General features: G+C 34.6%; 1 pseudogene across 1 annotated transcript in view; it reads left to right on the top strand.

The window, feature by feature from the left end:
- Positions 1 to 4,393: 4,393 nt before the first annotated feature.
- Positions 4,394 to 22,637, top strand: part of LOC149531679 (lysine--tRNA ligase-like) — a 62,811-nt pseudogene continuing 44,567 nt past the window's right edge. The window contains exons 1-8 of the transcript XR_016359080.1: positions 4,394 to 4,782; positions 5,189 to 5,274; positions 18,152 to 18,276; positions 18,361 to 18,441; positions 18,732 to 18,857; positions 18,966 to 19,248; positions 19,430 to 19,526; positions 19,651 to 19,807. The product of XR_016359080.1 is annotated as a lysine--tRNA ligase-like (transcript). The remainder of the gene's footprint in view (positions 4,783 to 5,188; positions 5,275 to 18,151; positions 18,277 to 18,360; positions 18,442 to 18,731; positions 18,858 to 18,965; positions 19,249 to 19,429; positions 19,527 to 19,650; positions 19,808 to 22,637) is intronic.

Below are 22,637 nucleotides of genomic sequence, written 5' to 3'. Positions count from 1 at the left end.
ATTAGATTAAGTGTTAAAAGAATGTGCTTTTTTAATTCTTTTTTTTCCAACAATAGGAACTTTACTAACATTACCCCTTGAAACATCAAAATTTGATATCTGAGTTCTAATTAAATTTGGGCAATCTTTCCTAGCATGCCCATTCATTTTGCAATGAAAACAAGCACCTAAATTAACAAGTCGAGATATACTCCATGAAAAACTTTAGAATCAATGGAAAGAGTTATAACATCTGTAAATAAAATTCTTGGTTCAAGAGCAACCAAGACCCTAGCATTCAAATGAAGAAGGGTAGTTTTAGTCTGTTCAATCTGCAAAATAGAGCTGATAGGCATTGACAATTGGTGAATAAAGGGCCAAAATTCCACATCCAATTTTTTGATTTCAACCCAATTAGGTGAAGCCCTAGCAGAGACCTCTACATTTCCAATAGGAGACCAAAGGAAGGCTCAAAAGAGGGATATACTCACATTCCAAAATTTCTTATTAAGAATTCTTTCTTGCATATTGTGGTTTTTAACAAAAAGCACAAAAGCCCATTTTGAATCATTTTACAAAATGAGACATGAATTCCAAGTTTCTTTCCTCAAACATTAGGTATCCATTCATCAGAACCTCTACATTTCCAATAGGAGACCAAAGGAAGGCTCAAAAGAGGGATTTACTCACATTCCAAAATTTCTTATTAAGAATCCTTTCCTGCATATTGTGGTTTTTAACAAAAAGCACAAAAAGGCATTTTGAATCGTTTTACAAAATGAGACATGAATTCCAAATTTCTTTCCCCAAACATTAGGTATCCATTTATCAGAAAACTTATTGGAGGGTAAAAATTCCTTATCCAAACAAGTAACAAACACTGCAACATTTTTTAAATGTGATTGTTCTGCCCTAATGGCTATTACCATATCCTTATTCGGTGAGAGAGAAAGGCTCTTTGGTTCATGGGAAAAAGACTTACCTTCCTCCTCGACTACACACTCACCAATTGTGACATGTCCTCCACCTCTGAGTCCACTTCCATTGATCAAGGGTTTCATCGTTTCGACTTCCATCTGCAAAGATTTTACAAACTTTCCCACAAAACCAAGCAAAAGCTGGGCAAGAAGCCCTTTGTTCCTTAGTAACAATGATCTTGTAAGACAACATCACAATTTCATCCTTTGCCTTACTCTGCAAAACATCTTGAGCGCTAACATTGTTTATATTCCCATCCTCATTTATCATTTCAACAGATTTATCTCCTCCTCTGCTATCATTCGTGATTTCAGCCATCAAATCTCCCACGAGTGATCTATGGTGGGAGAATAATGGCAGAATAAGGGTATACCAATATGCGGAAAGGAGACCCAAGCGACACAAGACATACAAAGGCACAAAGATAGGCAATAAAGCAAGCCCAAAAAATGAAAGCATTAAAACCAAAAAAACAATAATGGCACAAAGAGTGATAAAATGTAGATATGCTAAATTGCAAGGTATGGGAATTGAGGCACATAGGTCTTCGGCTTCCATACTTGATTACAAAGCGCTGAAATGTTATCCAAGCCTTATATATATATATATATATATATATATATATATATATATATATATATATATATATATATATATTACATAAATATTTATTTACGGAAAGAAATGCAAGAAATCTACAAAATTAAATCATTTGATTGTATGGTACTTCACCATTGATCAATATATTTGTAATATGATAGTTCACAAATATTCAAATTGAAATAAGTAATAAGCCATTTCATATACATCTATGTTCACAATTCCAATGCAAATCAAGAAATCATTACAATTACAAAATAAAAAATTAGTTCATGATTTAATGTTTATCAATCAAGATTCACTAATAATATTTAGAATTGTAAGGATTCTCAAGAAAATTCACATCCTCATTATCTCCAACTGCTTCTTTGAACCCAAAACAGTTTCATTTATGCTAGATGCACAATGTGTCATAATTATATCATCATCATCATAACATCATCATCTATGATTGTTGTAAGATCCTTAAACACTGCATCCAAGTTGGCACACTCAAGGGCTATATCCCAAAGCTTGGATTCCCCTTTGTTGTAGTGATTCTCCTTATGTAACAAAAGATGCAATTTTGTATGAATGTAAAACAAGTCCGCTTTTTTTGAGCCCAACTAATTAGGCTTCACTGAGCGGATAAATAAGTTTGTACTTCAATTCCGTTCAACAACATAAGAACTTATAGTGTTAACAGAATTAAACATTCAACTGAAAAGAAAATTAAAGAAACAAAAACTATAAAAGTGTACTTGTGAGAGGATCTTGATTGCAAGAAGTTGTAGATTCTTAAATGGTTGACATAGAGGTACCACCATGTGATAGGTCCCATGTCATTTTGGTCTTCTATTGTAATTGAACTAAGTTTTGCCTTGGTGGTAAATAAGCCAAATTTTAGCCCTACTTTTTTGTGCATTTCATTTTCTTGGAAGTCTTTCAAAAGCTCTGTAGCAACCATTAGCAACTTCTTCATACGCATACGAAGCTACTCTATCTAGCATAGCATGTTTTTTTCCGCTATAGTAATTCAGAGATAAAGAATATGCAAGGAGGTGCAAGGTGTTAATGTTTTGCTAAAAAACAATGATAAATAAAATAGGTACAAACGACAATGACTTACCAAAAAAAACCCCTCCAAATAAAGGGAAAAACCCAACCACACTAGAGAAATATCTCTTTTATTAATCATAGATGTTTAAATACAATGCTTTCAACTTGATGCCATATACAGAAAACAATCACATATATATATTGAATAGAGAGACTCTTTATATCACAACTCAAGGTCTCTTCAATTTCCAAAAGAAAGTCTCTTCATTTTTCCAAACACATGACTTAGCATTTTGTATGCCTAGCACATGTTCAATGCCACATTGTGCTCACTTAATAACAACATAAATGTCTCCTTTAGCTGATGACACAATACAAAGGTATTGTCCCAATTTTAACATATGGCAAAATCAGAGATAAAGATCTCTATTGCAAGTACAATCTTCAATGCTCCCTCTTAGCAAAAGAGAGATCTTTAGTATGGCAGGCATAAATAGCTGCAATGAAAGATGTCAATAATAAATTTTCATCGCATAGAAAGCAATGTTATCTCAGCGTAAGATTATTCACCATAGTTACTTTATAGGAGCATAAAATTAAAGTCATGGAGTTGCACACAGGACTTCCACTGTGCCTACTCGTAGAGGGTTTTTGACCATACCTACTTGCAATGGGTTGAACAAGGGCTTTCACCTTAGAGTTCTCCTAGAGAATGCAATTCAACAATGCCTACTCATAGAGGTTACTTATGACTCTTAAGGCCCTTTGGGGGACATTACATTCACATTAATTAGTGGTCATTTCTTGTATCTTTCCATCCATTAGACACAATAGAAACACCTATTGTTTTCGAAGAATTTCCAATTGGTTGAAGAGATCTCTCTAGAGAAGTCTTCTCTTTTTGTAATAGGATGGTAGTCAGTTCTTTATTGATGGCTTCCACCATATTCTTCCAATATGTTATCTCACCAAGTTGAAAGGAAGACCATTGGCATAGAGGCAATGTGCAATGGCTTGATCAACGATCTCTCTTGCCTCCATCTTAAATGTTGTGTCTAATGGATCTCGTTTACAGGGGGTAATTTTTGTCCTCTTCTTCTTGTGGGACACGTACTTGCAAGAATGGATGTATTGAGGATAGAATTGGTCTAGTGTGTATTTACATTTTTTTTCTTTTTGGTTAAAAACTTTTTTTTTGATCTTTTAGCCAATTTTTCAACAACTTCTTGTTCTTTTATACATCTTGCTATTTGTGCATTAGACATCCCCTTGCCATCTTTGCCTTTGCACATTCCCATTCCTTGGCCAGCAAAACCCATAAAGTGAAGTTTGACTTGGGAATATGAGCTATTGAATGGTTTGCTTTTGCTACTTCAAACATTACACTTTGAAAGAAATGAGCCACCTCCTAAAACCTATGATAATCTTGTGGTATGTCTCCATAATGTAGATCCTACATCAATTTTTAAACTATCAACTCCTTGTTCTCCCATTGAACTTTGACTACTCGTGGCAGCCATTCATGCACAATACAATCTAATTTCTTGCTATAATAAGAAATTAAATAAATTTAAATTAGGAAAAAAAAAAAAATGAACATCAAGCATACAAGTGCGAGAAAATGATACAAAAATATTAAAAAAAAAAAGAAAAAAAAGAGAAAAAATTCTTCCTAAACTTCAAAGAATTCATCAAGATCTCAAAAAATTCATTGAAGGGCTCAAGAATGGGATAAAATGCTTACCTTAGATGCTTACAACTCCTATGTGGAAGCTATCTCGCACTCCATAAACAATCCTCTTCGAGAATAATCACCTCATCTTCAAAATGCCAAATTGGAGCCCAAATGAGAAGAGAGAGCCTAGCTGCAAACAAAATGAGATGAAAAATGAATGAATGACCCCTACATGGCTGTTTTAGGGTTTTGAAACAAAAAAGGAATTAAATATGTTATGCACATGTTTGAATGAGCTTTAAATTGTATTTTGTTTGAAAATCACGTTTTTGCCAAATGGGACCTGCAGATGCTAGCGGAAGTGCCTGGGTGCCCTATGGATGCTCCCCGAGAGGAGCCTCTGGATATGCTGTGGATGCACAGTTCAGATCAGAATCAGCATCCTTGCCCATCTGCTTCTGCTTCCCCTTCCGCCTCCACCTTGCTAGGGCGCTGTATCCAAGCTCTTATCTGTACAGTGATATTGAGTCTTGTATTATCAGATTGCTTTGTCCTTCACAAATTTGATGTGCCAAATGTATTGCTGAAAAGTTAACCAGAGTTTATTGGAATGAATAAGTTTTTGTGATTATGTTTACACAAATAATGGTCCGGGTTCTTATGTCCTAGAAAATTTTAGTTTGACCATATTCTAGTTCATCTATGGTTAATCTATTTCATCTCAAAGATATTGGAGATTCCACATATGGGATTTCTCATATTTTAATCAGCATTGATTTTTTGTTCAATATTTTTTTCAAGTAATTGATTGATTGTGAATTCAATCTTGAAATTAAAATTTCTATCTTCGAATTCATCTTAGCATTGGATATACCCCTTCATTTTGTATTGACACACATAACGTGTTACTGTTTTCAGGAATTCAGGAATGGAAGAGGCTCAATTTGTTAAGCTCCATGCTGGTGTAAAGCGTGGTGATATTGTTGGCATTCTTGGATTTCCAGGTGTGTGGTTCTCCTTAGTTAATTGAGTCACATTTTATTGAGGCCAATATTTTGGTTGAATTTTCATCAATGCAATAAACTTTCTGTGCCTATGTGAAAATTTTAGACAACAATAAAGTAAGGTTTCTGCTTTAGTGACATTAAATGTGATAGGAGTATTACAATCACAGCTTTTTACATTTTCAATTAAAGGAACGATGACAGAATCTCATTTATATGCATTCAGTTGCACAGCCCATTTTGTTTTTGTAAGCCACAGATTCGTACTCTAGTATGTATTTTTTCAACATGGTTCAATACACAATGGTTTTTATTGACTTGTATATTTTTATCAGGCATATTTGCCATATGGTTTATTTAAAGAAAGCTGGAGTAAATAATGACAAAAAACCATATGAAGGTATATATAACATACCCACCAGGGAACTGTAATGTCGCCTGCTAAGTGAAAGCGCAGTCACTACTAGATTTTCATTTAAGATAATTTAGCAAATATTGTTTATAGTCATACAACATATGAAATTGGCAATGAATTATAAAATTGACCATTTTTTAATGTATATTATGGGACAGAACTAATAATCCTTCAATTCTCGAGAAGGGATAAGACATTGGAGGCAGTTCCCGAAGTGGTTAAAGACCATTGATAGGCTCCCTAAAAGTTTATAGATTCAGCCTTGAACCTGTTTTGGGATTAAGCCCTCAGGGCTAAAGATAACGCTAATCCCTACCCTATCTTGGGAGCTACCCTATTGGATTTAGACTGCCCCTCTTTCCCCTCTCATAAGTCAAGCTATAATAGCATCTGAGTCTAATTATATGTTATAGTTTCATTAACAATTCAGATTAATTGTGTGTATATGTATGTGTGTGAGAGACTGCTATTAAATGATTACTAGCCACATTAATATCAAATGGTACTGCTCTATTTGGATCGCACTGTTCCATTATCATGCTAACAGCTTGGCCTGTTCGGATCAATCAACACTGGCGGGGGGAATCAGTGTTGCAACACTTTTAATCAAATTAAACTTTTCACCACAATACCTTACAATAACGGAAATGACAAAGCATGAAAGTAAAGCATATACAACAAGAGAATTCATTACACCATGATTTGTTCTCGAGGAAACCTTGGGCAAGGGAAAACCCCAATGGGGATTGAACTCACAAGATAATGCACCAATCTGAAAATGTCCCTGTTAGTAGACTGAACCTATTAAGAAACTAGATTCTGTTAAAGGTCTGCAACCCTGTTAGGAGTTGAGAGAACAAAAAGGGAGTTCACTGCTTGAGGATGAAGGTTATAGCCACTTTCAAGGACCCACTGTCCAATACAATAAAGTATTATATCAAAAGCTTGAACTATACATAGCATCTCAATACTTGATTAGTTCCAATGAAGTTCACATCTTCTCTGTTTTGACATCCAGCATAAAGGCTGGCACATCACAATAGTATTACATTTGTATCTCATATTCTCAGATACAAATTGCTTTCCTTTATACCACTTGATTTTCTATTCTAGTTATCTTTGAGAAGGCTTTACAAAACGTGTTCATACACTCATCGATATACAATATTAAACTGTGCCATCCAAGAGAAGTCCTGATATGTCGGCCCAATAATGCCGAGTAATTGAATTGCCAAGTCAATTCAATTTACTAAGCCAAATTGCCCGATCAACAAAACTGTCCTGTAACATTTTCTTCTCAAACACGTGCCAATTTACACCATTGTAACTCAGTGCATCACATACTAACACCAACTATCTTCTAGAAGTTATAGACCCATCTGAGAAAATCCTTTGTCGTCACTGAATGAGACTGCCCAACTGTGCTCTATATTCCTTTCCCGTACTCATGCATTTTTCACATTCTTGACATACTAAAACTTATTACCAACACTGGTGACTATACCAATGATGTATATTGCCATCAATGACAAAATCTGTACAATCGCCTTGGATTCACTTGCCAACATGATCTTCTTACTAAATCTATATTAGTCGATATTACAGTGCTCTTATCATTGTACTACAACCGATTTAGATTATTGATTACTTGGGTAATATCAATTACGATTTCCTTAATGAATATCAATAGTGTCGTTCACATCAGCAATTGAATTGCATTTGTTTCATTTTTATTAACTCTCTAGAATAATTGTGTTTGCACGGTCTACCTCCTATGTGGCCTTGCAGAGTCATCAGACTGTGCAAGAGTCTCATTGCTATTGTCAACGATATATATACCCAGTGTTGACGATATAGATAGTTATCTATTTATTAATTATTATTTAGTATCTAATAATTATTAGCTTTATATAATTAAAAATTATTTGTTTATTTGAATATATATAGATATACAATATAATCGTTTAATATTTATTTTACTTATTTAGTTATTCTATTAATGACACATTGATGTTGGATAAAATATATATTTAATTAATATATTCCGTGAATTGGTTTATTTATTAAATACTTAGTACAAGTAAGGGCTATTACAGTCTGCCACTCCTAATTATGCTTGTCCTTGAGCAATTTAAGGTTTGGGTGCTAAAAAATATTTGCTCCTTCCCAAGTTGCATTTTACCTCAAGCAAGCCTTTCTATTTAATGAGATATTCTAAATTGGTCTTATTTCTCCACTTATTCTCCCTCATGTTGAGGACCCTTTTTGGTTTTAGGACGAGTTTACCCTCATCATCAAGTAGGGGTAATTCTTTACATGGATTAATTTGTTGGCCAAGTATTTCTTTAGCCATGATACATAGTAGACATGTGGATCCTACTGTTGATGCAGAGCTTCATGGGATTCCAACAAAGATCCCCTAATAAACCATAGAGTTCAATCATCAACACAATGTCTTCAATATTATAGAGACATTAATATATGTTTCCCAATACAACATCAATCAAATTACCATTATCAAAAACAAATCAATCTTGAAAATATATTCTTCAATTATGCCATTCTAGATAGATCTACACACAGAGATTCACAACTTTCAAACCCAATCTTATTTATTCAATCCAACCATCCAATTTAGGCACAGTTTGGTCCCCAACAACATATCCAAAACTCAGAAACATCCAACGGTAGAATCCAAAGTTATGGTCTCTACACCGAGACCTATTTTTCTGTGACTCCATTGAAGAGGGTTAAAAACCTGTTTTCACTAAAACTGTCATAACTTTTACAAAACTTAACAAAAACATATCAAAACAATTGCATTAGAAAGCTCATTCATCCCTGTTTCCAGAAATATAAGGTTCATCCCTTTAAGATCCATTAAGTAATCGTAAACATTGCTTCAATATGATTGTATTCTGAAAATCTGAAAATTATTATCCATAGAATGCTCACAACTTTCTCAAATCTGCATGAAATTAACTCAAACCAAAAGAAATAGAAGGATTATTCATTTTCCTACTTAACCATATCAATAGTACATCGTTTCCAGGCTGTACATGGCCGTACAGAGGCTGGAAATGATAAAAGAACTAGAAAAACCAATCAAAATAGTGCTCCAAAAGATCTTAACTTTTCTTCCCTTTCTTGCTTGGTTCGACCTTACAATGAATTTTATAGTTTCTTCGTCAATTTAGACCTTACAAATGCCACCCTTGACGTTTGGACTTCCTTTTACAATTTTAATGCAATTTTGCATTGCTGCATTTTTTGCAACTCTTCATCTTCTTGATAACTTTTGAGACTTTTTACAAATGTGATGCCATGACTTTGCATAAACCTTCAAGACATATCCAAATGACCATTTAATAACCTTGTACATGGTCTTTACCCTTTCAAGGGTTATTTTACAACTCTTGACATATTAAATCAATTGGGACCTCAACTATGACAATATGGACAACATTACATTTTTGTTACAACTTTTCTTTTCAATTGGATTCCATTACATGAAATGACGTTGCAACATATAAGAATTAACATAGATCATTAAAATTTCCATTATGATCTCATGTAGTTATATGATGGCTAGGTGTTCCTGCACCAACTGTTATCGTGTAACTTGATTTCACAAGCTACCCCACCAATTTTTCTTAAATCTTTGTAGGTCCCATAGAATCATGGCTTAAATTTTTATGCGCCACTAGGTTTTATTGACAACTGTAAATAGGGTTGTAACCTCAAGAAAACCCAATTCCCCAAACTCAAATGCTTGTTCAGTTTGGTTCTATGCTGGTTTTGTGCATGGTGTAGGTTATCTCTAGTAACTCTCATAATGTTCATGTTTTGTTTGTTCAAAATGACCAGCTCCTGGTACCTTACTTTTTGGAAGAATCAAACTCCAAAAAGAATCGGCTTCATAACTATATAATGCCTTGAATGGGCTCATTCCAATGCATAGATGGTGTGTAGTATTGTAATAGTACTCACCAAGGTGTAGCCACTTTACTGATGCATTCAGTTGACTTGTAATGTAATTCCTCAAATATCCTTCTATCCTTGTATTAACTATTTTTGTTTGTCCATCGGGTTGAGGATGATAACTTGAGCTTGGTGTCAATTTAGTGCTTGCCAAATGTAAAAATTCCTGCCAAAACATGCTAAAGAATCGGCTACCTTTGTCGATAACAATGTTTCGTGGAAACCTATGTAACCTGAACACTTTGGAAAAAATCCTCTGTAACTTGAGGTGCTCTATATTCTATAGATTTGGCTGTGAAGTGTGTATTTGGTTAATCAATCCATCGCTACATGTATACAATCTTTCCTGGTACTTTGGGAAGGTTTACTATGAAGTCCATGAAGATGCTCTACCATTTGTGGCTTGATATTGGTAAGGGTTGAAGTAATTCGACTGCGTGTGTTTGCTTTATTTTTTGGGCATTTCGTACATTCTTAGACTTGCTTAACTATGTCTTTCTCATGTCCCTTCCAAGAATATTTTTTCTTATGTCCTTTCTACATCCTGCTATGAGGCTGCCATGAAACTCTTTAATAGTGTTAACCTTCATTTTTGAACAGGATGAAAGATAGTTTATGCTTTTATAAAGGATATTTACCTCAACTATTTTATAATCTTCATTTGGTATGTGTCCTTCAATGATATCATTGGCATGTGATAACATAATTGCAATTTTACATTTTGAATGAAAGAAACAATGCCAAACAAATATTGCAGAAATTGAAGGAGATTTGCTGATTAATTTGAAGAAATGTTCATTTACGAAGAAAGAGATTGTGTACCTTGGTTTTGTTATTTCAATGGATGGTTTGAAGATGGATCTTGAAAAGCTAAAACTTTTTCTTGATTGGCCTACACCAGAGAATGTTAGAGAGGTAAGATCATTTCATGGGTTGACAAATTTCTATAGGAAGTTCATAAACAAATTCAGTTCTATTTGCAATATTATGACTGAGACTATCAGTGGAGATAATAAGGATTTCAAGTGGACACATGGAGCATAGAAGAGCTTTGAACCATTGAGACAAAAGATTGGAGAATTGCCTCAGTAAAGTCTTTCAAGTTCATTGTGATGCTAGTGGAAGTGCTATTGGAGTTGTTTTGAGTCAAGAGGGAAAACTTGTAGCTTTCTTTAGTGAGAAGTTGAATGATGCTAAAAGAAAATATTCAATTTATGATCAAGACTTCGTTGCTATTATTCAAGCTTTGAAGAAATGGAGACATTATTTGATGCCTAAAGATTTTGTGTTGTATAATTTCCATAAAGCTTTGTAGTGTTTGGGGGGTTAGAATAAGTTGAATTAGAGACATATGAAGTGGGTTAAGCTTTTGCAGAACTTCTCTTTCTCTTTGAAACATAAGAGTGGACAGTCAAATATTTTGTTGATGCAGTAAGTAGAAGGAATTTATTGACAGAGATGAGAGTTAAGTATGTGGCTTTGATGATTTGAAGTATTTGTATGAAATTGATCTTGATTTTGTAGATCCTTGGAAAGTTTGTAAAGAACAGATGATAAGTGATAAGTGGATTGATTATTTCATTTAGGAAGATATGTTAAGGGAATTTAGTTGTGCATCCCCAGAGGATCTATGAGAGAGAACATCATGAAGGAGAAGCATAGTGGCAGACTTGCTAGACATTTTGGGTTTGATAAGACAATAAAGTTGATTTTTGGTAGATTCTTTTGGCCGCATATCTATAAGGTTGTGCGAACAATGGTTAGGAGTTGCAGAGTTTGTCAAACAAAAGGAACTAATTAGAATTTGGGATTTTTTTAACTATTGCCTGAACCTGATAAGTCTTGGGAAGACATCAGTATGAACTTTGTTCTTGGTTTGTCTAGAACTCCAAGAGGTAATGATTCTATTTTTGTAGTAGTTGACAAATTTTAAAAGATGGTTCATTTCATACCTTGTAAGAAGACATTTGATGTAGTACATACGGATGAATTATTCTTTAAGTAGGTAATAAGATTGAAAGGTTTGCCTAAAAATATTGTTTTAAACAGAGATACTAAGTTTATTGGTTATTTTTGGAAGACACTTTGGAAGAAGATGAATAATGGGCTGAAGTTTAGTTCTACATTTCAACCACAAACAGATGGGCAAACTAAGGTTGTGAACAAGAGTTTGGGTAATTTGTTGAGATGTTTAGTTGGAGATTTTAATGCTTGTAGCTTCAATAGGATAAATCTATTATATATGTGTTTTTTTAATATATTTGAGATATAAGGTTATATATATATATATATGATTAATTTTTTTATTCTATTATTTATCTGATTCATGAATAGACATGTTGCATGAAGGGACATGTCTATTTGTGCCCCACTCTCAACATAAATCTAAGAGGTTGCATTTGAAACACACATACCAAAAAGCATGGTAGTGCTATTACATTTGCAAGTGATCCTCGGAATTCAACGTGTTATCAGAGCCTAATTGTAGATGTAAACAAAATGAAGAGTATAATAAAGGGATCATACTCTGTATAATAAGAAGGCACCAGTGAAGGAGGACATCTAGAAGGTGAGGGAGGATGGAGAATATCCATTGGAAGAGTTTCCTAAGAAACCCGTGGTACTTATACCACTTGTGTTAAGGTCATGGATCTTCTGCAAATATTTACAATTGTATAGGTGATTTTAATCGGGCAGATTGCTAGAAGAGAAAAATTATAGATTTCGGTGTGTCTTCTAATCTGCAATTTGGCCCCCCTTATACCTAACTCAAGGGGCATGTTCATTGAATGGACATGTCCCTCTCTAGGTTGGCCTATTTAACAACATAGTTGTTTCCTCAAGATTGGTGCCCATTCCAAGATTACTAATAGTTAGTAACTAACCACATTAGTAAATAAGAAGGCTTATAAAAGCCACAAAGAAAATGCCAATCTGTCTAGAGGGGACAATATGTTCTAGTGACCAATACTTAGGGGAACTCATGCATCTAGATCAGACTGATCTGAAAATCAGAACACTTGTTTTGTCAAAGTTACAAGGAATTAACAACTTGCGCAGAGCAACCAAAATGAACATAGAATCTAAATATTATGTGGCACACATCGGACAACGAGTATGGACATTCTTTAATGAAGAATGCTTACTGTCAGATTGATTGTCAATAAGTTTGACTTCCATTCAGACCATGTATGCTACTAGCAGCGGCTAGACACATAAAGCTCCTTGACGTGGAATGGATACAGGAAAATAAATTTGAATGGTCTTTAATCATCCATCTAAAAAAAATAGCTCCAAAGGATTAATGGGTATTATAGAGTAGGACGACATGGCCACAACATTGTCAAAATGAACCTGGCCAAGTATAGGCTTTTCGGGTAAGTAGATTGGATAGCTCTGAGCTTGACCCAACATCAACTAGTGTTGATTGGTAACAAATAAAAGGATGGCAAACAAAGTTTAGTTAGTGTGCCTTACATAATGTCGAGGATCAAACGTGGAGTTTAAAAGAACATTTTTAGTGTGCGCATACATTATTGCAAGATAACCACACTAACATTGATAGCAATTCTCCTTGCCAACGAATAGAAACAAAGGACACTTATCAGTCAATGCCTCGTATCTAAGGTGACGGAAAAAGACACAACGATTCACAAAAAAAATAAGGTGATCTTTTTATAGCGTTGCAAGATCCAAGCGCAACAAGCCATGTGGTTGGCAAGGGTCACACACTGCAAGTAAGACAAGCCAGTTTAGCACTGAGACATATCAGGGAGGTTGTTTAGGACACCGGGTCCCGATCCCATCAATGAAAGTATGGGGTGTATTATTTAAAGTCTTTTTTTATATTGTTTCAAGTTCCTTACATTATGGATATGTTATAGATATATGTAAGTATATAATTAAATATGAAAACATATGTAGATGCAAATATTTAAGGATAATATTTTAATTCACTAATCAGATTAAACAATTTGACATTGACAAATAGAAAGAAATAATTGATGTATAGAAATATATATAGATACATATTTGTATATATGTATTTATATATATACATTCAGTCAAATATGATATTTAGTAACCTGACAAATATAAAGAGATTCATTATGAGAGAACGAAAGGTAAGATGTGTTATCTTATTTCAATAAATGAAAATATAAAAATCTCCTTCAATTTAATGATTTGACTTTATTGAATGTAAGAGGATTAATTGATGTGCAACAAGATGGTAATATAATCTCTTATGAATATAGGTTACTATAGATTAAAGTGTATCATCAAATAAGACATTTATCTATATTGCATTGGACTGATCTTATATTATTATACATAATTATTTATTATCCTTGATTATGTAATTTAATCAATGAAGTCTCTATCTTATTTGTATTTTGTATATACTATAAGAGCCATGTGCCTTGATCTTTTCCTTCGAGAATGTCCTTGCAGGAAAAAGAGAGAGATTGAGATTCAGAAGGAGACTGACATTTCATTAGAGGCAACCTTGAAAGAGAGGGAGCATATATAGGCTATGATTAAGTCAACCTTCGGTGATCTCGACCATATTGATTCAGATGGAGTCAACCATGTTGAGATTGATTATTTAGCGATCAAATAAATTATAGTAGTCAAGAGGACTGTGATTCATGAATATACCTTATGACTATGATTTTAATGGGCCTACCCCTTGCCTACATCATGAGGAAGTGACGACTTCCAAATGATGTCACTTGTATTTGCAGAAGTTATTGTAAGGTGACGAGCTTACAATAACTTGTATTATGAGATCAAACAAATCGAGTATATGGTGAATGTCTTGCATCTCAACATTTTGGGAGGCCATCACTCAAAGAGTATTTGGCGAATATCATTGATATTCGAAGAGGCCAATACTCTTGTTATCAGATGTGATATCGAACCTTATTTTGAGTATTTGGCGAATATCATTGATATTCTGGGAGGCCAATACACTTGATATCATTATTTTGAGTATTTGGCGAATATCATTGATATACTGGGAGGCCAATACTCTTGATATCAAATGTGATATCAAACCTTATTCTGAGTATTTGATGAATATCATTGATATTCTCGGAGGTCAATACTCTTGATATCATATGTGATATCAAACCTTAAAACTTTTTGAGTACTTGGTGAATATCAATGATATTCTGGGAGACCAATATTCTTGATATTGAATGTGATATCAAATGGTGGAAATGTTTTGAGATATCCTCAAAATTGTTATTTGTAATATTACGTTGAAGTAATATTATTCTTATGTGGATATCCTTCTAAGCTAAGACAGAGTGCTAATGCTTATAGCTTTAGTCAGATAAACTTGTTATATATCCGTGTTATTTATATTTGAGATATAAGGTTATTGTTTTATATATATATATATATATATATATGATTAATTTTTTTATTATATTATTTATCTGATTAATGAATAGACATGTCCCATGAAGGGACATGTCTATTCATGGCCTACTCTCAATATAAATCTAAGAGGAGGTTGCATTTGAAATACACATACCAAAAAGCATGGCAATGCTATTACATCTGCAAGTGATCCTTAGAATTCAATAGAAGATAAGCTTGCTAATTGGGATTTGGTTTTGGTACAAGCAGAGTTTGCATATAATAATTCTTCAAATAGAAGCACTAAGAGGACACCCTTTGAAATTGTTACTGGATTGCATCCTAAGGGAACCACATAGTGAAGAGATTTACCTACTGAGACAAAAATAAGTGGTGAAGCTAATGAATTCACAAATTTTATGAAGACATTGCATGATGAAGTAAAAGGGAATTTGGAGGACAGTAATTTGAGATATAAACAAAAAGTAGATAAGAGGAAGAGACAAATATTTTGAGGTTGGAGATGAAGTTATGATCCATTTGAAGAAGAACAAGTTTCCAATTGGTAGTTACAACGAGTTGAAGTTGAAGAAGTTTGGTCTTTGTAAGATTCTGAGAAAGTTTGACAGTGGAAATGCTTTTGAAGTTCAATTATAAGAAGACATGGATATTTCACCTATATTCAACATTGTAGATACCTTTGAGTATTTTGAATTAGATGATGAATCGACAGACAACTTGGATTATCCTAAGAACAAGACAAATAGCATTGAGATGATCTTGAATAGTAGAATAAACAAGAGTATGAGAGGAAAAGACTGCATGGAATACCTAGTTCAGTGGAAAGATAAGCCCGCTGAAGACAATTCATGGATTACACAAGCTGAGTTGGATTTTTATGATTCAAGTCAGAGTATTAGGGATGCCTAATGTGGACACCAGTTCTTTATTAATCCCAGGTGTCTAATGTAGGAGCATCTTGGGTCTTTGAGCAATCTTGTATCAAGTAAAAGTATTTCTTATTTTTTGTACTAGTCTGCTGTTCGCGGAGTAGCTGTTGCTACTTCTGGTTTCATGTTGTGGGCAGTTGATGTCATGTTGAAGACCTATCCTAGATCCTTGTTCTAAGTGCGCAAGTTCTAATGTTTTATATCTCTCAAGTTTTGTGTCGTTCTTTGCGATCTTTGTTTCAAACAGTTTTCTTCCAGCAAGGCATGCCGTTTCATTTGGCACGATTTCCTATGCTTGCGTGGCGTCTTGCGCATTTTGGGCCCAACTCCTAACACACTTGTGGACCCCTTAAGTGCGTGTGATCTTATGTTCTCCTTTGCTTGGGTTTTGATTTACTCCTTAAGGCTGGACCTAAATTGTAATTAAATGCTTGACTAGCAGACTTGTGCCTTAGATGTAGGAAGGTAGCATTCCTAGAGAAAGACTAGAAGATTGAAGATGCAAGCTTGGACTCTAAATTGTAATTCTTATTGTGTATAAGGCTGCAACCTGGAAGGCCTCACAGTCGGGCGTGCTGCTGTTTTGTATGCAATGTTAAATAATTACACCTATGAATATGCTGCATCTGGCCTCGTGTTCACTGTTGTTTAATTGAATTTCTGTATGATGCTTCTGTGTGTAACTCTGAGGAGGGGTTTATTGGAAGGTTCAAGTTGAGTTTATTCCACCTCGTTCCCTTCCTTTCATTTTCCCTGTGTCAGGTTGTATTAGAGCGAGTTCTTTATTGCAGATTGGATCGGGGAGAACCTTATTGGATTGGTTGTAAGGTGGCAGATCTGAAATCTGACCTATAACTTGAAGAAGGTTACAATCTTGCAGGAACTATTGTCAAGATGGGTTGTGGTAGAGGAAATGCAGATAATGCTATGATGATATGTTGAGGCAGATTGCATATCTTGTAGGCAATGTGACACTAGGATGCAAACTCTCCAATGGATATCCCTGTCTTTTTGGTTTGCCCCTCCATATGCAATCTATATGTCTTAATCTTTTTCAGATGGGTTATAGCTTCACAACTATTCAAAATTTTACTACCTATAAAAAATATAACAATAATCTCAAGGATAGCTGCCCTTATATCCTTTGGGGGACATTTGTTATTTGTTATGCTTATCAACTCGTGTTCTGAATTGCTATAGAGGTTTCTAGGGGTTACATGGCATTTTGCATAGGTTTTAAGCAGTTTGGAAAAAAATTTAAGTGGATTTGAACTAGCTGGCCTTGGTACACTCCTTCGTTGAGGAACCTTCAGTGGCTGCCATATTTCTTATGAGTTCTACCTCTAAGTTCTAGGTCTATCTCTTTCTTCCATTCTAATCTCAACCTCCTCATTTTCAGTATTCTAACTGCATACTATGATTTTTGTTGGTTGAGAGTTTCAAAGAAAGCTGCAAGTTATAAAAGGAAAAGTAAATTCAATTTGCCCTTCCCATGTCTTAATTTTTTTGATTTAATTGAAAATAACTAAAGTACGACAAAGAAAACTTATCTTTAATGTAGTGGATTTGACGCCCTAACTCCTCTTATCAACTGTTGTATTTCACTTGCTGCTCATCAACAAAGTTTGTAAATGTCAAAATGAGAAATAGGTTTAGGTTTTGTTTGAAGGGGTGTGGAGGCCCAACCATCCCTGTGTTGAATCATGACTGGGCTGCTGGGGAGGACTGCATTTTTTTTGCATTTTGGGGATGATCTCAATTTTGGGGACTGATAGGGTATGGAGATGTTTCTGGTGTGTCCCGGAGTCCCCAGAATGTTCTTTGTAAGGGACAAAGCTAAAAACACAGGGGATGTGTCCCTGTGAAGCATTACTTTATATTTATGTATGGGATCTTCATGAATCTGATTGTTGTGATTATAGAGTTTTTTCTTCTCCATTTTGCTTAGTTCTTTGATCATAAGAAGTATCGTATATACTTAGAATTTAATCTAGGATACACAGTATGAATTTCAAAATATTGGAAAGTATTGAAATTTTACATTAATATTTAGCATTTATTTTCTTGACTTTCTTGATTCCAAGTATAATATCATACAATGTGTTTCAGTGTGATTCTATTGTTAATAGTCTTGGTAAGATGGATTGTTGATGTTGTGCTTCAGGCAAAAGTAAAATGGGTGAGCTTAGTATATTTCCCAAGTCTTTGGAGGTTCTATCACCTTGCTTACACATGATGCCAAGACAAAGAGCTCAGGAGAGGGTTAAGGATGATCGTGCTCAGGAAAAGGTTTAATAATTACTCCAAGGATTTTATTACCTACAAATCAAGAGGCTTTCACCCCCAAATCTAATGTTCTTGATCAACATGCAGGAAAGTGAGGGAGATAAAATTGTTGGCGTATGGTGTCCTGGTCAGACCAGAAACCCTGAAAAATATGTCCTGAAAGATCAGGTATCTTATTTCTTTTTATGTGAATGTGCTTGAGAACCTGTAATTGCTTGAATACATATTCACACTGCTAGAGGTTGTTTCTTATGAGCTAGTAGGTTGTTGGAATGACACACACTCTAATTTCTTATTATTCTGTTTGGCTTCTTATTTAAAGTCCTTGAAAACCAATAAATATTGTCTTATGTTCTGATTGATCCACATGAAGAGAACTACAAAAATCCCACTATTCTCAAACGTTGCAGTGTTCTGGTGAAGTTGTCTCTTGATTATCTTTTAATTTTGAGTGACAGGAAACAAGATATCGGTAACGCTATCTTGATTTGATGGTTAATTCAGAGGTTAGAAATATATTCATAACAAGATCAAGGATAATATCTTATGTACGGCAGTTTCTTGACAGGCTTAACTTTCTGGAGGTATTGATCTTGCCTAATTTGCTCATATTAGTTATATAATTTTTTATTTATTTCATTACTGTTGTTTATTGCTTGATTTTGCCACCTGAAGCCAAATTTGATATTCAGGTGGAGACACCTATGATGAATATGATAGCTGGTGGAGCTGCTGCAAGGCCGTTTGTTACTTACATTAATGAACTTGATATGAGGTTATACATGCGTATTGCTCCAGAGCTTTACTTGAAACAACTTATTGTGGGTGGCTTGGATCGAGTATATGAAATTGGAAAGCAATTTTGAAACGAGGGCATAGATCTGACTCATAACCCTGAGTTCACCACCTGTGAATTCTACATGGCTTATGCGGACTATAATGACTTGATGAAACTCACAGAGCAATTGCTATCTGGTTAGGACAACAATGTTATTTATCAAACTAACCAACCATCAATTTTATGGTTTTCTGAAATATTTTTCTTCACATAAAGTGAATTGAACATGATGAGTTGGGGATAGTCAGTTTCTACTTTCATATACAATCAAATCTTCGATATCTTCAGATTAATTGTTTCTTGCTTTCCAATTATCAGGAATAGTCAAGGAATTAACTGGTGGCTATAAAATCAAATATCATGCTAATGGTGTGGATAAGGATCCCATTGAAATTGATTTCACTCCTCCCTTCAAGTGAGTTTTTGGTTGTGATATTATCTAATGATTTGTTTTGTGGTATATATATTGGTTATTGTTTAGACTATTTACTTGAGATGATTTGATACTTTGAAAGCAAGCCTTATCTTTTTAACTTCAGGAGGATAGATATGATCGAGGGGTTAGAAGAAGTTGCTGGTCTCAACATTCCTAAAGACCTGTCATCTGATGAGGCAGTCAAGTATCTTATAGCTGCTTGTGAGAAGTTTGATGTGAAATGTCCCCCTCCACTAACAACGACTCGTTTGCTTGAAAAGGTCAGTTGATGCATTGAATATAATCCTTTGAAAGTTCTATGGTATTTATTCAGATTCTGGTCTTGCTATTTCTATGTTATGTTTTCCTTTCTTGTTTCCAATCATTTTGTGATGATGAATATAATTACCCAAGTAACTATATGCTTTTCTCAAATTTGTATATAGAGAAGCTTGCAGTTGTCTAATATAAGGCTTCTGCTTCCATGCCAGGCCACTAAATAGTTTGGAATCTTTAGCCATTCTAGTTCAGAATCTGGTGTTTGTTAGCTATATATCAGAATGCAATTTTCTTTCAAGTGGTTTTTCTTACACTTAAATCCTAGGAATTTTTTTAATGCTGCCTTTGCTTCGGACAGTAGACCACAAATTTCATCAAATTTTGCCCAAACAATGGTTGTGAAGGACTTCTGAAATCACAAGCCTCGGAATACACTGATGAGCAATAAAAACCAAATCAAGCCTTAGGTCATAAACCAAGAAAGGATCTAAACAGTTGAAGCCCCCTCGATCAGCTCATAATTGAAACTTTAAAAAGTGGAATGAATTGTATTAATAGTACACACAAATAAATAGTTGTTTACAGATGGTAAAAAAATGTTAACTAAAAAGAAGAGTTGTCCAAATAAAGAAGCCTAAAAATAAACCAAATTAAGACAACTTAAAATAAAGCTTAAATGACCATTAACAAAGATTCTAGAATAACAGGCTAAAAATAGCGAGAACCTACGATACTAAAAATATTCTAATACCATTACTTAATGGTGATTGTATCAACTAGCCTTCAAAAGACTGTACATATCTAGTGGCCATAAATTCTTCAGAACATTCTGTTGCTGCTGATACTCCTTGGATTTGCAAATGTCAACAACCTAGAGCAGCAAAAACAGAGAAGTCTGCCCCCTTCTTTAGAATGGTCTGCAACAAAAGGCAAGAGCCTGCCACTGAAATGAGTTTACCACTATTCCTTCAGAATCTGCAAAACCTCTGACCAAAAATCATCACAAGAAGTCCAACCTGATATTGGATAACAAAATTGTCCTTCCTTGTAGACAGAGGCACACATTGAGAACAGCTGCCAGGATTTTGAGGAAAAATCGGCACTCCTCCAAACTATTGCAGAAGAGCAAGATGCTCCATAATAGACTGCAAGAAACCATATGATTTGAAGTTAATAAAACATTGTTTTTTTTGGAAAAAAAATGGTAAAAATCTGAAAATAGGAATTCCCGACATAACTTCCCACATTAACTTCATGAATTATAGAAACCAAACACGAATTTTGGGGTGAAAAATTAATCAAAATAGAACAGAATTTTTGAGGTGAGAAATCAATCGTAACTAGACGAATAGTTGACACCTAAGTTGCCGATTCGGGTTCGAGGACAGATTCGGGTTCGGGGTTTGGGTTCGTGGGTTCAGGCAAAAAAAATTTCCCATTTGGGTTCGTGAGTATACATATATAAAGATAAACATCCATATTTGTAAAACTAATGACTAGTTGACACCTAAGTTGCCGATTCAGGTTCAAGCACGGGTTCGGGTTTGTGTGTTCAGGCAAATTTTTTTTCCCATTTGGGTTCGTGGGTGGGTTCGTGAGTATATATATATATATATATATATATGCAAAAAAAAGATAAACATGCATAGTTGTAAAACTAACTTACGAATTCATTTCATAGTATGAATATATCAATGTTACTTGATCATTGATCAATGCCAAATGTCAAAGATAAACATTAAATACTCACTCATTAATCAATGTTAATATTGTAAAGAAAATTATACATTGAAAATATTAAAAAATGATATTTTAATTTAATTTGAAACACTTTTATGGTCCACAGTCCCAATCAGGGACCCTGCCCGGACCCGGATCCAGACCCAAGCACGAATCCGAACCCAGACGAATCCGGATCTGGACCAAGCTCCAGGGCTGAATCCGATAACTAAGGTTGACACAAATCTGAGATATGGATCAGCATAGGAAAACTCAACAAAAGCAAGGAACCCTCCTGAACTGCAGAAACCTTGACCAGGTCATATGGCAGCAAATACTTAATTTTTGAGGAAAACATTATAAGTCCTCTAGCATTCTTTTGAAGGAAAAAAATTATGAAAACAACAGATTTTTTTTCAAGGGAAAAATATATTTAAGACCCTTTTTCCAAAAAGAGTGTAGAACTTTGTCTACTTAATCCGAATGGATCCAAATGGATTTATAGGGTTTTAGGGCCAAAACCAGAGAATTTTATTGGCCAAAATTGTAGAGTTTTCCCAGAAAATCCATGCTGACAGAAAAAACGTCTTTGTCTGTCAATCACATGCTGAAGAATGACGACCTGAAAATAAAAAATGAACAGAAGAAAACGCGAGCTAACCAGGGTCTATAAAATATTAAAGAGGCAGTAAAAAACCCCAGAATTTGCAGAGTGGAAAAAGATTGTGGTCACAAATTTGAGAGTTGAAACTGCGGCAATGGCCGAATAATAAATGTGTTTGAAATTACACGGTGGCTCCAAGAAAACTCATATTCTGCTGGAAAACACTGGTTCCTTCACTTTTGACCATAGACACCAGAAGTTGTGGGTTTATACTTGCAAAATGTAGCTGCCAAATACATAAAAACAATGACGTCAGACAGAATGAATGTGGACAAAAATCAGAATTAGAGTAGGTCTGGGCACCAGAAAAACAGCCCTCACATAAAATTGACACGGCCCAAAAATCCCTTCAATTTCTGCCAAAAACACAAAAAAAATGCTCCGTGCATGGGCTAAAAAAGGTCAGAAACCCTTCTGCAAAATACTGCCCAGCAAAACAGGAGCACACA

The sequence above is a fragment of the Cupressus sempervirens genome, chromosome 11, assembly GCF_028749045.1.
Source record: "Cupressus sempervirens isolate cs-2001-9-10 chromosome 11, ASM2874904v1, whole genome shotgun sequence".
Classification (NCBI taxonomy): domain Eukaryota; kingdom Viridiplantae; phylum Streptophyta; class Pinopsida; order Cupressales; family Cupressaceae; genus Cupressus; species Cupressus sempervirens.
The sequence above is the reverse complement of the archived record's forward strand: the minus strand, read 5'-3'. Positions and strand labels throughout refer to the sequence as shown.